Genomic DNA, 14,577 nt, shown 5'->3' with positions numbered 1-14,577 from the left:
CAGTGTGAAACAAAAATAACATTAGAACCTTTTACACTTTGCCTTTGAAAGTATTTATTGTGACAGCCCAAAACAACTTAGAATATAGGCTTTTAAAGATACATATAGACACAGAAAGAAAATAATGCCTAGGGATTCATGAGAGAGAAGGGAAAAGGGGTAAGAGATGAGAGATATAGAGAGACAGAGGAGAGATAACAAGGTCCAAGAATGTATATGTGAAGCCTGTTTCGACCCAAAGAAAGAAGAAGAAAGAAAGAGAAAGGGGAGAGAAGTAACGAGAGGGAGAAAGAAAGTGGGAGAAGAAGCGAATGATATACAGGGACAAAGGAGAGAGAATTAAGCAGAGAAATTCACGGGTAAAGCATTTTTTTATGAGTATTGGCGTTCATGTAACACTGATGTGGCGGAGGAGAATAAGAATGAGTGAAAATAAGGAGGAGGCATGAGGCATTGAGATGATGGTGAAGAATAAAAATGCTTAAAAACGAACATAATGAAGAAGAAAAGGAAGAAGGAGGAAGAAGAAAAAGAGAGAAAAGGGAGAGAAGTAACGAAAGGGAGAAAGAAAATGGGAGAAGAAACGAATGATATACAGGGACAAAGGACAAAAGACAGACGGGTATCACAAAAGAGACACACACACATACAGGGAGAGAATAAAGGCCCAGGAATTCATATCTAAGGCCGTTCTTGGTGTCATCGAGGTGAGGGGGAGGGTAATGAGAGGGTTGCAGCGGGGCCTCGAGAGACGCCACCGCTTATTACGACCAGCGCAGAAAAGTTGGCCCCAGTGTCACTCGATTGCTCCAGAGGACATGTCAATTATTACCGTCCCCCCCCCCCCTCTCTCTCTCTCTCTCTCTCTGGCTCGCTCGCTCGCTCGCTCCGTTTAAATCTACGCTTAGTCTCTGCCACAATTAAGAGTATGGCTATTTCTTCACTTCTATTGCCTCCTCTTCTTCTTCCTCTTCCTCCTCCTCCTCCTCCTCCTCCTCCTCCTCCTCCTCCTCTTCCTCGTTATCTATTTGTCACCCGAATCCTTAGTTACTGTACGAGATTTTCACAGTCCAAAGTAACTATAGTAATGATAATAATAATAATAGAAAATAAAATCAATAATAATAATAATAATAATAATAGTAATGATAATGATAACAATAATAATAAAGAGGAGGAATAACAAATAATAATAATGAAGCAAATAAAAAGAGAACAAGAAATAGAGGAAAAAGAACAAAAAGAACAAAAATAGAAACAATAACAAGAGAAAAAAACAGGAACAAAAATAATAAGAATGTACTAAAATCTAAGTTCGGGTACTCACCAGGTAGGTCCGACGGCAGGGCACAGGTGAGACAAGATGGCGGCGGGCGAGCAGGTGTGACTCATGCATGACTCCGTTTCTTGAGGGGAAATTTAGGGGGAATATTTTTCTTTAATTTTTCCTTCATATTTTCAGGATTTTTTTTTTTTTCACTGTTCATCTTTCGTATTACTTATATTTTTTTGCGTTATTCATTTTTCTCATGGTTAGATTTTTTTTCACTTCATTTTCTCCATTTCTTTTTTTTTTTTTTTACTGTTCATTTTTTTCAATCTTCAATTTTCTTTTCACTGTTAATATTTTTTTCACTGTCCACTTTTTCCGATTTATTTCTTGCACTGTTTAATCTTTTTCACTGTTCGACATTTCACTTTTCACCTCTTTTCACCTCAACTTCTTTCACTGATTTTCTTTTTACTTTTTTTTCCTTTATTTTTTTCACTCCACAATTTTCCTTTTAATGTTAGTTTTTTGGGGGAAATTATCAGACTTTTTTTACTGTTCGATTTCTTTCACTTCATTTTTTTCATATATTTCCGTTTTATACTTCAAGTTTCAGGGGAAAGGGGGGGGGGGGGGGAGGCCACTTACTATCTTCACTATTTTTATATTCTTCATCATTTTATTTCTCTCCTAAAAGGTTATTGGTCCACCTTCCTCGCTACTACCTGCGGGGAAGAGAGAAATCAAAGGTAATTTTATGCTATATCAGGTAATTTCAGGTGAGTTAAGCACATGCAAGGCGTACTAACCGTATGGTGGGAGTTGATAAATGGGGGAGGGAAAGAAAGGAGAAGAGTAGCAAGGAAGGAAGGAGGAAGGGAAGGAAGGAAGGAAGGAAGAAAGAAAAGAAGGAAGTTTGGAAGGTTGGAAGGAAGGAAGGAAGGAAGAAAGGAAGGAAGAAAAAAGTAAAGAAGGAAGTTTGGAAGGTTGGAAGGAAGGGAGGAAGGAAGGAAGGCAGGAAGGAACGAAAAAAGGAAGAAAGAAAGGAAGGAAGAAAGAAAGTAAAGAAGGAAGTTTGGAAGGTTGGAAGGAAGGGAGGAAGGAAGGAAGGCAGGAAGGAAAAAAGGAAGAAAGTAAAGAAGGAAGAAAGAAAGTAAAGAAGAAAGTTTGGAGGGTTGGAAGGAAAGAAGGAAGGGAGGGAAGGAAGGAAGGAAGGAAGAAAAGAAAGAAAGAAAGAAAGAAAGAAAATAAATAAAGAAAGAAAGAAAGAAAGGAAGGAAGTAAGAAAGGAAGGAAAGAAAAAGTCGAAAAATAACAACCCAAGTAAACAAAAAAGGATGTATAGAAGAAACAGAAGAAAGGAAGACAGCAAACAAGAATAAAAGAGAAGGAGCAAAGAAAAAAAACGAAAACCAGCATAGAAAAAAAGGAATATGAGAGAGAAGAAACCAAAATCTAAATAACAAAAACCCATAAAAAATAACAACACATAATTCCAAATACACAAAAAGTTACAACACAAAATTCAAGTAACACAATATTCCCGTAACACAAAATTCCCCTCTTTAACCATCTCTTTCTTTCTCACTTAAAAATTACCTTCCTTCTTTCTTTCCTCCGTCCTTCATTTATTTCATCATTCATTCAAAAATCTCATCCTTCCATTCCATTCGTTCCATCCTTCCTTTCCTCCTTCATTCCTTTCTCTTGTCCCTCATTCACTTGTTTATTCCGCTATCCACTCACTCATTCATAGATTTCTTCCTTCTTTCCTTTCTTCCTTCCTTCTTTCTTATTTTTTCCTTCCATTTCATTTACTTTACTTAACTTCCCTTCCTTTTCCTTCCTTTTCCTTCGTTTCCTTTCCCTTCCCTTCCTTTCCCTTCCTTTCCTTTCCCTTCCTTTCCTTTCCTTTCCTTTCCTTTCCTTCCTTTTCCTTCCTTTCCTTTACTTCCCTTCCCTTCCCTTTCCTTTCCTTTCCTTTGCTTCCTTTCCCTTCCCTTCCTTTCCCTTTCCTTCCCTTCCTTTCCCTTCCTTAATTTACCTTCCCTTCCTTTACATCCTCCCTTCCCCTTACCTTCCATCTATTCCCCCATCCTTTACCTATCCTTCCCTTACGTTCCCCCTCCCCCCTTTCCCTCTCCCCCTTCCCCCTCCCCCCATCCAGGTGTCTTCAGGTGAGCCGCATCCACACACCTGTACGAAGCGGCAGATGAGCGACGAGGCGAGGGTAACAAGGCTACCTGGGCGTCCCGGGGCGCTAATAAGTCACAGGTGAAAAGAGAGAGAGAGAGAGAGAGAGAGAGAGAGAGAGAGAGAGAGAGAGAGAGAGAGAGAGAGAGAGAGAGAGAGAGAGAGAGAGAGAGAAACTAGAAAGAAAGAAAGAAAGAAAAGAAAGAAAGAGAAAGGAAGAAAGAAAGAAAATAAGGAGTGAATGAGAAAGCAAGCATGCAAACAAACAAAAAAGAAAAAAGAAAGAAAGAAAGAATGAAAGAAAGAAAGAAAAAGATAGAAATATAGAGAATAAAGATGATGATGATGATGATGATGATGATGATGATGATGTTAGGTAGGTAAGAGAGAGAGAGAGAGAGAGAGAGAGAGAGAGAGAGAGAGAGAGAGAGAGAGAGAGAGAGAGAGAGAGAGAGAGAGAGAGAGAGAGAGAGAGAGAGAGAGAGAGAGAGAGAGAGTCACCCAGCCATCCCTTCTCCCTAAATCTCACACCCTTATCCACTATCTTCCACACCCTCCACCACCACCCTTATCTCCCCCCCCCCTCCACCCACCAGCCAGGGACTTATCTATCGCCGGGAGTTATCTATCGCTGGGGGCTAACTACTAATAATGTGGTGACGGGCTGGTACTACGTTCTCTCTCTCTCTCTCTCTCTCTCTCTCTCTTCATCCCCTTCTCATTACTCCCTTATCACAGTCTTCTCTCCTTCTCTCTCTCCCTCCCTCTCTCCTTCTCTCTCCATCTTCCTTTTTCTCTCTTTCTCTTACTCCTTCTTCACTTCTTTAGTCTTCTATCTGCTGTCTTCTCTCTTCCCCTCTTTTTTTTGTCCATTTCCTTCCTTTGTTTTAAATACACTCTTCTTTTCACTTTATTCCATTTCTCTCCTTCTTCCTCTTTGTCACTTTCCTTTTCCGTCAGTCTCTTCTATTTTTCTTTATTTCTCCTCTCCATTTCATCTCACTCCTCTTTTGACTCTTCTTTTTTTATCCTCTCTTTATCTCCTCTCCACTCCACTGCATTCGCTCTTCACTTTTATCCACTTTTCTCTCTCTCTCTCTCTCTTTTTTTTTCCCCTTCTGACCTCCTTTCTCTCACTCTCATCCCTCTCTTCCTCCAATCTTCCCCCTCCCTTCTCTCACCCCTCTCTATCCCTCTCCATCTATCTCCTATCTATTCTATTTATCTTTCTATCTATCTCTTTTTTTCCTTTTCTAACCTCCTTCTCTCTCACTTTTCCTCTCTACCTCATCCCATTTTTTCTCTCACCCCTCTTTTTCCTCTCTATCTATCTCTCTCTCTCTCTCCCTCTAACCTCCTTTCTCACACTCTATCTTTCACCCCTCTCTTTCTTTCCTCCTCTTCTCTCACCCCCCTCCATGCCTCCTACCCCCCTACCCCCCTTCCCCCCTACCCCCCCCGCGAGACAAAGGGACAGCGGGTGAAAAAGTGAGCCTTGAAATAAATAGTCCGCGTAATTTTTAGTATCCTAAATCCCTTTTCTGCAATTTGGTCGGCGGGGCGTCAGATTAACGGCGGTATAAAGTTAGTCGCGGCGCCGATAATTTGTCCCGCCGCTGCTATGGGGCACAAATTACTTCCAGGATCCTTTTTCTGTTTTGCTTTTTTGTTGTTTTTTGTTTTGTTTCCACTGGTCCTGTCCCTCTCTCTCTTCCCTTGCTATCCCTTAGTTTCCCTTTCCTTCCCTTCCTTTTCTTTCTTTCTTTCCCTTTCCTTTTCTCTTTGTATCTTTTTCTTGGTTCTTTTTATTATCTTCTATTCTTCTTTCGTTTTTGTGTTTTCTCTTCTAGTTCTTGCTTTTTCTCTCCCTCTCTTTTCTCTCTTATCTTTCTTTCTCTCTCCTTTCTTCTCCACCTCCCTCTTTTCTCTCTCTTCCCTGCCGTTTCCTTATTTCCCTTCCCTGGTTTGGTTCTTTCCTCTTTTCTTTCTCTCTCTCTCCTTTTCTCTCCACCTCCCTCTTGTCCCTCTCTTTCCTGCCGCTTCCTTTCTATCCTTCCTTTCCTTCCCTGGTTTGGTTCTTTCCTCTTTTCTTTCTCTCTCTCTCTCCTTTTCTCTCCACCTCCCTCTTGTCCCCCTCTTCCCTGCCGTTTCCTTCCTATCCTTCCTTTCCTTCCCTTTCTTTCTTTCTTTCTCCTTTTTTTCTTTGTATCTTTTACTTGGTTCTTTTTTTTTCTTTAGTTACATATCTTCTTGTTTTGTTTTGTTTTAGTTTTCTTTCTTCTGGTTCTGATTTTCGTTCTCCCTTCCTTGTTCCTCTCTATTTTTTTTTCTCTCCCTTTCTCTGGGGGCACAAATTACTTCATCTTTTTTTGTTGTTTTCGTTTTTGTTTTGTTTTGTTTTGTTTTGTTTTTGTTCCCCCTCCTATCCCTTCCATCCTTCCCTTGCTTTCCTATCTTTCTCTCCCTTTCTCTCTCCTTCTATCTCTTTTTTTCTCAGTTCTCTTGTTCTTTTTTTTTCAGTTCTGTACCTTTTGTTTTGATTTTTTTTGTTTGTTTGTTTGTTTGTTTTCCCCTTTTTGTTTCTTCCGTCCGTGTCTCTCTCTCTCTCTCTCTCTCTCTCTCTCTCTCTCTCTCTGTATTTTCGTTATTTTCAGTTTTCCCTTTTCTGGTTATTCTCTCTTTCTCTCTTCCTACTCTTTCTATCACTGCCTCTCCACTCTCCTCTCCTTTCTCTCTCTATTCTTTTTTCTTTACTTCTCTGTTTGTTTTTATCTTTACTTTTCTTCTGGCCCTCCCTCACACTCTCTCTCTCTCTCTCCCTCTTTCTTTCTCTTTCTTTAAACCTCCTCTTCCTCCTCCTCCTGTCTCTCTTCGTTCTATATAATTTCTTCTTTCTTAGTCTTTCGTCCTTTTCCTAGACATGTTTCTCCTCTTTCTGTTTCTCCTCCACCTCCTCCTTTTCCTCCTCCATTTGTCTCCATCCTTCAACCATTCCCTTCATTTTCCTCCTCTCCTCTTCTTCCACCTGTACATCCGCCTCCACCTCTCCTTCTTCCTCTTACTCCTTTTCTTCCACTACACGCATTGCCCCACCTGCACCTCCACCTCCTCCTCCACCTACGCATTCGCTATCCCAACTTCCACCTCTTCCACCTCCTCCTCTTCGACATGCATTTCCTACCCTATTCCCACGGACACCTCTTCCTCTATTCCCTTCTACATCTCCTCCCTCTACTACCCCCTCCTCCTCCTCCTCCCACCCAGCCAATAAACAGCATCGGTTTTTAGCCTTTGTTTTCCCTGGCGGCGTGAGTAACGAAGCCCTAACACTCAGCTGACCCGCGGCTGGCTACTCCACACGATGAGGCCTGGCACTGTTTAGATCTTGGCCCGCTTGTTTACACCGCGCCGCTTCTTTACAACGGGATCACTATTTCGTGCGGATAGGCTGGCGGGCGGGCGGGAGGGCGGGCTGGTTGCATGGCGTGGTGGGGCGGGGTTGAGGAAGGGTGTGAGAGAGGGAAGGGATATGTAAGGGTTGGGAGAGTGAGGGGAAGTAAGGAAGTTTAATGTTTCTATATGTGTGGGGTTGTTGGTATCGGGGTGGGGTTAGGTTAGGGTTGTGGGTGGGTAGAACGCAACTGGCGAGGGGAATGTGTGGGTAGGGGAAAGAGGGGATATGTAAGCGGTTGGGAAAGTGAGGGGAAGTGAGGGGGGAAGGAGAGAGGGGAAGTGGGGTTGTTTAAGAGTTTGTTTGTTTTATTGTTTGTTTTTTTACATCAAAGGATACAGCTCAAGGGCAACAAAAAGGGTACGAAAAAAGTCCCGTATGTGGGTTGATTTGGGGGTGAAGATTTCGGTTAGGGTGTGAGGGGTGGGGGGGTGAGATATGGGAGGGAAAGGGGTTTGGGATATATGTGTGGGATTGGGAAAGTGAGGGGAAGTGACGGAGTTTAGAGTAATGTTTAGAGTAATGGGGGTTGGTTTGGGGGTGAAGATTTAGGTTAGGGTGTGAGGGGTGGGTGAGTGAGATATGGGAGGGAAAGGGGTTTGGGGTATATGTGTGGGGTTGGGAAAGTGAGGGGAAGTTAGGGAGTTTAGAGTAATGTTTAGAGTAATGGGGGTTGGTTTGGGGGTGAAGATTTAGGTTAGGGTGTGAGGGGTGGGGGTGAGTGGGATGTGGGAGGGAAAGGGGTTTGGGATATATGTGTGGGATTGGGAAAGTGAGGGGAAGTGACGGAGTTTAGAGTAATGTTTAGAGTATTGGTGGTTGGTTTGGGGGTTAGATTAGGGTGTGGGTAGGTGGGGTTGGTGAATGGAGGGGATATGTAAGGGTTGGGAAAGTGAGGGGAAGTGAGTGGAAAATGAGGTAGTTTTAAAGTTATGTTGCTGTGTAGGAGGGAAAGAAAGACAGGAAGAAAATGACGAAGAAAAAGATAAAGAAAATACGAGAAAGGAAAGGAAGTGAACGATAGAGGAACAAAGAAGGAAAGAGTTATGTTTTTATTTGTGTGGAAGGGATGGTATGGGGGAAAGGGTTGTGTGTGTGTGTGTGTGTGTGTGTGTGTGTGTGTGTGTGTGTGTGTGTGCGCGTGGGAGGGGTGGGCGAGGGGAAAAAGACAGAGAAAAAAGAAAAGAAAAAGAAGATAAGAAAAGAAGAGAGTCAAAGTAAAAGATAAAGAAAAAAGAGAAAAAGGAAGAAGACAAAAAAATAAAAAGAAGATAAGAAAAGAAGAGAGCCAAAGAAAAAGATAAAAAAAAAAAAAAAGGAAGAAGGAAAACGATAGATACATAAACAGAAAAAGACAAACAGGGAAAGAAGCAAATAAGACAGAGACTGGGTAGTGGAGGGGGGGGGGATATTGGAAAAAGAGACAGGGAAAAAGGAGAAAAGAAAGAAAAAAAGAAGGGAAGACAAAGAAAACGATAAAGGAAAGAGAGAAAAAGGAAGAAAGAAAACGATAAATACAAATAAAGACAAAGAAAGAAAGAAAGGAAAAAAAGATAAAGTGGTTGTGGTCTGTGTGTGGGTGTGAGAGTGTTGGCGTATATGGCAGCTTAGTGTATGGGCGTGGGCGTGGGTGTGGGCGTGGGAAAGAGAAAGAGAGATAGATAAATAGACCAATAGATAAAGAAAATAAATCAGAGAAAACGTTTGAAAGGAAGAAGAGAAAGAAGAGAAAGAGAGAAAGGAAGAATTGAACAAACAGAAGCGACAACACATAACATTAAAATAAAAAATAGACAAAGTGAATCAGAGAAAACACTAGAAAGGAAGAGAGAGAAAGAAGATAAAGAGAGAAAGGAAGAATTGAGCAACAAGACGAAATACAAACAGAAGCGACAACACATAACATTAAAATAAAAAATAGACAAAGTGAATCAGAGAAAACACTAGAAAAGGAGGAAAGAGAAAGAAGATAAAGAGAGAAAGGAAGAATTGAACAACAAGACGGAATACCAACAGAAACGACAACACATAACATTAAAATAAAAAATAGACATAAAGTAAGTCAGAGAAAACACTAGAAAGGAGGAAAGAGAAAGAAGATAAAGAGAGAAAGGAAGAATTGAACAAGGAGACGGAATACAAACAGAAGCGAAAACAGATAAAATTAGAATAAATAAAAATAAAGACACAAGGAAAATAAGAAAAAAGCTACAAAAGGCAGAAAGAGGAAGAAAATGAAAATAATAAGGAAAATCTGAACAACAAAAGGGAATAAAAACAGAAGCGAAAACACAAATAAAAGTGAAAATACAGAAATAAATGACAAAGAAAATCAGAGAAAACAGTAAAAGAGGAAGAAAGAGAAAGAAGATGAAGGGAGAACGCAAGAAATGAACAACAGCAAAAGGGAGAACAAACAAAAGCGACAACACAAGAAGTTAAAATAAATAAAATAGAGAAATAAAAGAGGCTGAGAGAAGAAACATACAGAGAAAGGTAAAGAAAAACAGAGAGAAACGGAGAAAAAAACAGAAACAAAGGGAAAGAAAAAAAATACAGAGAGAAAGACACACAGAGAGATAACAAAAAAACAAATACAAAAAACAAATACAAAAACACAGACAGACAAAGAAAAAGACACAGAAAGGGATAAAATAAAACAAATAGATACAAAGGCAAAGACAAAAACACAGAGAAACATAAAGAAACAGAAATAGAAGTAATAGAAAAACAAATACAAAAACACAGACAGAGAAAGACATAAAGAAACAAAAATAGAAACAATAGAAAAACAAAGACAAAAACACAGACAGAGAAAGACACAAAGAAACAGAAATAAAAACAATAGAAAAACAAAGACAAAAACACAGACAGAGAAAGACACAAAGAAACAGAAATAGAAATAATAGAAAAACAAAGACAAAAACACAGACAGAGAAAGACACAAAGAAACAGAAATAAAAACAATAGAAAAACAAAGACGAAAACACAGACAGAGAAAGACACAAAGAAACAGAAATAAAAACAATAGAAAAACAAAGACAAAAACACAGACAGAGCAAGAGATAAAGAAACAGAAATAAAAACAATAGAAAAACAAAGACAAAAACACAGACAGAGAAAGACACAAAGAAACAAAAATAGAAACAATAGAAAAACAAAGACAAAAACACAGACAGAGAAAGACACAAAGAAACAAAAATAGAAACAATAGAAAAACAAAGACAAAAACACAGACAGAGAAAGACACAAAGAAACAGAAATAGAAATAATAGAAAAACAAAGACAAAAACACTGACAGAGAAAGACACAAGGAAACAAAAATAGAAACAATAGAAAAACAAATACAAAAACACAGACAGAGAAAGACACAAAGAAACAGAAATAAAAACAATAGAAAAACAAAGACAAAAACACAGACAGAGAAAGACACAAAGAAACAGAAATAAAAACAATAGAAAAACAAAGACGAAAACACAGACAGAGCAAGACACAAAGAAACAGAAGTAGAAACAATAGAACAACAAAGACAAAAACACAGACAGAGAAAGACATAGAGAAACAAAAATAGAAACAATAGAAAAACAAAGACAAAAACACAGACAGAGAAAGACACAAAGAAACAGAAATAAAAACAATAGAAAAACAAAGACGAAAACACAGACAGAGCAAGACACAAAGAAACATAAATAGAAACAACAGAAAAACAAAGCGGAAAACAAGAGACAGCGAAAGAGAGAGACACAGAAAGGGCTAATATAAAACAGACCAATAAGTATAGAAAGTGAGACCCTGCCCACACACGTTTTAAAGCCATTACGGTCTCGGCTACTCGAACCGGTGACACACGACTCTGGGGGCGAGTGTTTGCAACCGGTGAGCCAATAAAATACCGTGCTGGGTGGAGGTGGAAGTGGAGGTGTGGAGGGAAAGTGGAATGTGAGGATGTTGTGTATAGTGTAGATATAAGGTGGAATAGTGATAGATAGATAGAAAAGTGGATGATATAGATAGATAGACAGGTAGAGATGGATAGAGTGGATGTGGATGTGAGATAGAGGGTGGAGGTGGAGGTGGTGGTGGTGGTGTTAGGTAGATGGATGAGTGGAGGGATGTGGATGAAGTAGAATGTGTATAGAGAGAATATAGAGAGTAGATAGTGTGTGTGTGTGTGTGTGTGTGTGTGTGTGTGTGAGGTGTGCGGCATAAGGGTGTAGGTACCCCTTCCACACACCCTTAATCACACCCTCTCTACCCTTCACCCCGCCCACGAACTCTCTCTTAAACCCCGCCTCCTTGTCTTAAACCCCACCCTTCAACATATTAAGCCCCGCCCATAAAGACCTTAAGCCCCGCCCACACATCCTTAGCCCCTCCCACATACCCTTTCCCATACCTCCTCCCTATACAGACCCATGCCAATACCCATAACCCACCCCATACCAAGTTAGTTCACTCTTATCCTGTTATTGAAACCCCGCCCATATGATGTAAGCTCCGCCCATATTCGCTATGCCCCGCCCACCCCACAGTGCCCCGCCCACAACCCACTTCAATACCAACCCACAACATGCAATCTGCCCTCACACTAGTCCTTGATATGCCCCCTCTCCTCCTCCCCCTCCTCTTCCTCCTCCTCCTCCTCCTCCTCCACTGACAATACACATTAGGGCAACAAAACATTGGTCATTCCCACTCTATTATAATGCTTCTCTCTCTCTCTCTCTCTCTCTCAAGGAGGATAAATTTACATGGATTTCTAAACAGTTATCTCCAACCGAAAGAAATGGATGTGGAGGAGGAGGAGGAGGAGGAGGAGGAAGAGGAGGAGGAGGAGAAAGGTGACAGTCGTGATGCGTGAGAGAGAGAGAGAGAGAGAGAGAGAGAGAGAGAGAGAGAGAGAGAGAGAGAGAGAGAGAGAGAGAGAGAGAGAGAGAGATGGACGACGCAGAGGAAACAAAGAAACGGGGGAAAGGAAAAGAGGAGAACAAAAGAAGGAAAAAAAGAAAAGAGAAATGGGACTGGAATGGAAATAGGAAGATAGGAAGAAAAAAGACGAGCAGGAAGGAAGGGAAGAAGCGGCCCACAAAATAGAGGAGGAGGAGGAAGAGGAGGAGGAGGCTCAGGCAGAGGAGGATAAGGCAGAAGGATAAAAAACGGAAAAGGATAAGAAAGGGGAGCAAGGAAACATGGAAACAAGAAAAAGCAGGCACCAGGTTACACATTGGCTTATAAGAAAACTACCAACATGTTTTTGTGATTTGATATATTCGCTAAACACTTCCGAACAATGGATTTTAACGTATTCGCTATTACTACCTGTATGTGATAGCGTTAAATTGACTTATGTGGCGACCAGGTAAATATGAGTTAGTTGATTTTTTTTTTACCTGCATTGGAGTTAAAGGAAAGGTATGAATATGAAGGTAGGAAGGGAAGGGTAGGGTAGGGTAGGGTAGGGAGAGGAGGGGAGGGGAGGCATGAATAGATTATGGGAAGGGAACGGAAGGGAAGGAAACGGATGTGTGGGGTAGGGTAAGGAAGGGAAGTGAAGGGAAGGGAAGGGAGGAAAAGAGAAGGGAAGGGAGGGGAAGGGAAGGGAAGGGAAGGGAGAGGAAGGGAAGGGAAGGGAACGGAACGCAAGGGAGGGGAAGGGAAGGAAGGGGAAAGGAAGGAAAGGGAAGGGAAGGGAAGAGAAGGAGAGGGGAGGGAAGGGAAGGGAAGGGAAGGGAAGGTAAGGAAAGGAAAAGGAAGAAACAGAAAGGAATTAAAGGAATACGAAGAAAAGTAAGGGGAATGGAAGGAAAGGTAAAGGAGAGAAAGGGAAGGGAAGGGAAAGTGAAGGGAAGCAGGTGACGGTTACTCAAGGAAACATGTATCAGCGGTCACGGTGGTAATGCCTGAAGAGTGGAGGTGGTGGTGACGGCAGAGGTGGTATTAGTGATAATGGAGGGAAACATGCAATAGGTCAAGTGGTAGTGAGAGCAATGGTGGAGGTGAGAGTGGAGGTGGTGGTGATAGTGGTGGTGGTGATGGTGATTAGACTATAGAAAAGAAGGAAGGAAGAGGAGGAGGAGGAGAAAGAGTGAGAGGTAGAAGCAGTGGAGGAGGAGGAGGAGGAGGAGGAGAAAGAGTGAGAGGTGGAAGCAGTGGAGGAGGAGGAGGAGGTATGAGGTGGAGGTGACAGTGGAGGTGGTGGTGATAGTGGTGGTGGTGATTAGAACTTAGACAACAGAGAAGAAGGAAGGAAGAGGAGGAGGAGGAGAAAGAGTGAGAGGTGGAAGCAGTGGAGGAGGAGGAGGAGGAGGAGGAGGAGGCATGAGGTGTTGATAATAGTAGTGGTGGTGATAGTGGTGATGAAAATGGTGATAGAAATTATAAGTATAAGGAAAGGAAGCCAGAGAGAGAGGGAGAGAGAAGGGGAGGAAGGGGAAGCCCAAACGGTGTGGTGGAGGAGGAGACTGGAGGTGTTGACAGTGGTGGTGGTGGTGGTGGTGATGGGGGGGGGGGGGGTATCGTAACTCCAGCCCGTGTACGTTATCGCTGTCGTCGCTATATTTACCACTAGCAATGTTTCTGTCGTAATGATAGCGGTCAGGCTTTACGGGAGGGCCGGCTCTCTCTCTCTCTCTTGAATTAGCCTACTATTTTCTATTTTAGTTTCAGAAATAAATAAAAAATAATACATCAATAAAAATAAATAAAATAAAATAATAACGTAGACAGACAGACAGAGAGAGAGAGAGAGAGAGAGAGAGAGAGAGAGAGAGAGAGAGAGAGAGAGAGAGAGAGAGAGAGAGAGAGAGAGAGAGAGAGAGAGAGAGAATGTAGCATATACTTCAACATTTCTATCGATTTATCATCACTCCTTGTGCATTCCACCACACACACACACACACACACACACACATATACAGGCACTTGACATTTTTCTTCAATCCTGCTTATGCCTACCTGCCTGCCTGATTACTAACCTACCAAAAGGAGGAGGAGGAGGAGTAATAAAAAAAAAGGTCAGGAGGAGGTGGATTAAGAGAAGAAAACGAAGTAAAAGAAGAGCAAGAACAAGGACAAGACAAAAAAAAAGAGGAAGAAAAAAGAACAAGAATTTAAACAAGAAGAGGATGAAGGCGTAGGAGATGAACAAGTGAACAACAAAAAGAAAAGGAGAACAACAACGACAAAAACAAGAAGAACAAAAAGAGCAAGAAGAACAAGAACATAAACAAGAAATAGAAGAAAAAGAAGATGAAGAAAAAGAAGAAGAAGAAGGAAAAGAAGAAAAAAAAATGAAAAGAACGAAAAAGAACAAAAAGAAGAAAAAGAAACGAAAAAGAACAAAAACAAAGAAGAAGAAGAAGAAGAAGAAAAACAAGAACAAGACACAGAAGACGCAGAAAAAGAAGAAAAAAGAAGACGAAGACGAAGAAGAAAACAAAAACAAAGAAAAAGAAGATCACTACCAGACGGCCCAAACAGGCAGTCAACGCGGTGTCAAAACAAAGGACGCAAACTGAGAGAAATAAGACAAAAAACGAGAAAAACGAGAAGATTGTTACAAAAAAAAAGAAGGAAAAAACAAAAGCCATTAAAGTCCATCAGTTAGTCCTTGAGCCTGTAACACACACACACACACACACACACACACACACACACACACGTC

At 41.2% G+C, this 14,577-nt stretch overlaps 1 long non-coding RNA gene across 1 annotated transcript in view; it reads right to left on the bottom strand.

The window, feature by feature from the left end:
- Positions 1-1,521: 1,521 nt before the first annotated feature.
- The window catches only part of LOC126999308 (uncharacterized), a 30,005-nt gene continuing 16,949 nt past the window's right edge, over positions 1,522-14,577 (bottom strand). Inside the window, exon 2 of the long non-coding RNA XR_007753228.1 lies at positions 1,522-1,995. This is a non-coding gene — a long non-coding RNA (uncharacterized LOC126999308). The remainder of the gene's footprint in view (positions 1,996-14,577) is intronic.

Source organism: Eriocheir sinensis, chromosome 16, assembly GCF_024679095.1.
Source record: "Eriocheir sinensis breed Jianghai 21 chromosome 16, ASM2467909v1, whole genome shotgun sequence".
In the NCBI taxonomy this organism is placed as follows: Eukaryota; Metazoa; Arthropoda; class Malacostraca; order Decapoda; family Varunidae; genus Eriocheir; species Eriocheir sinensis.
Note: the sequence above shows the minus strand (reverse complement) of the source record. Positions and strands in the feature narration are given on the sequence as shown.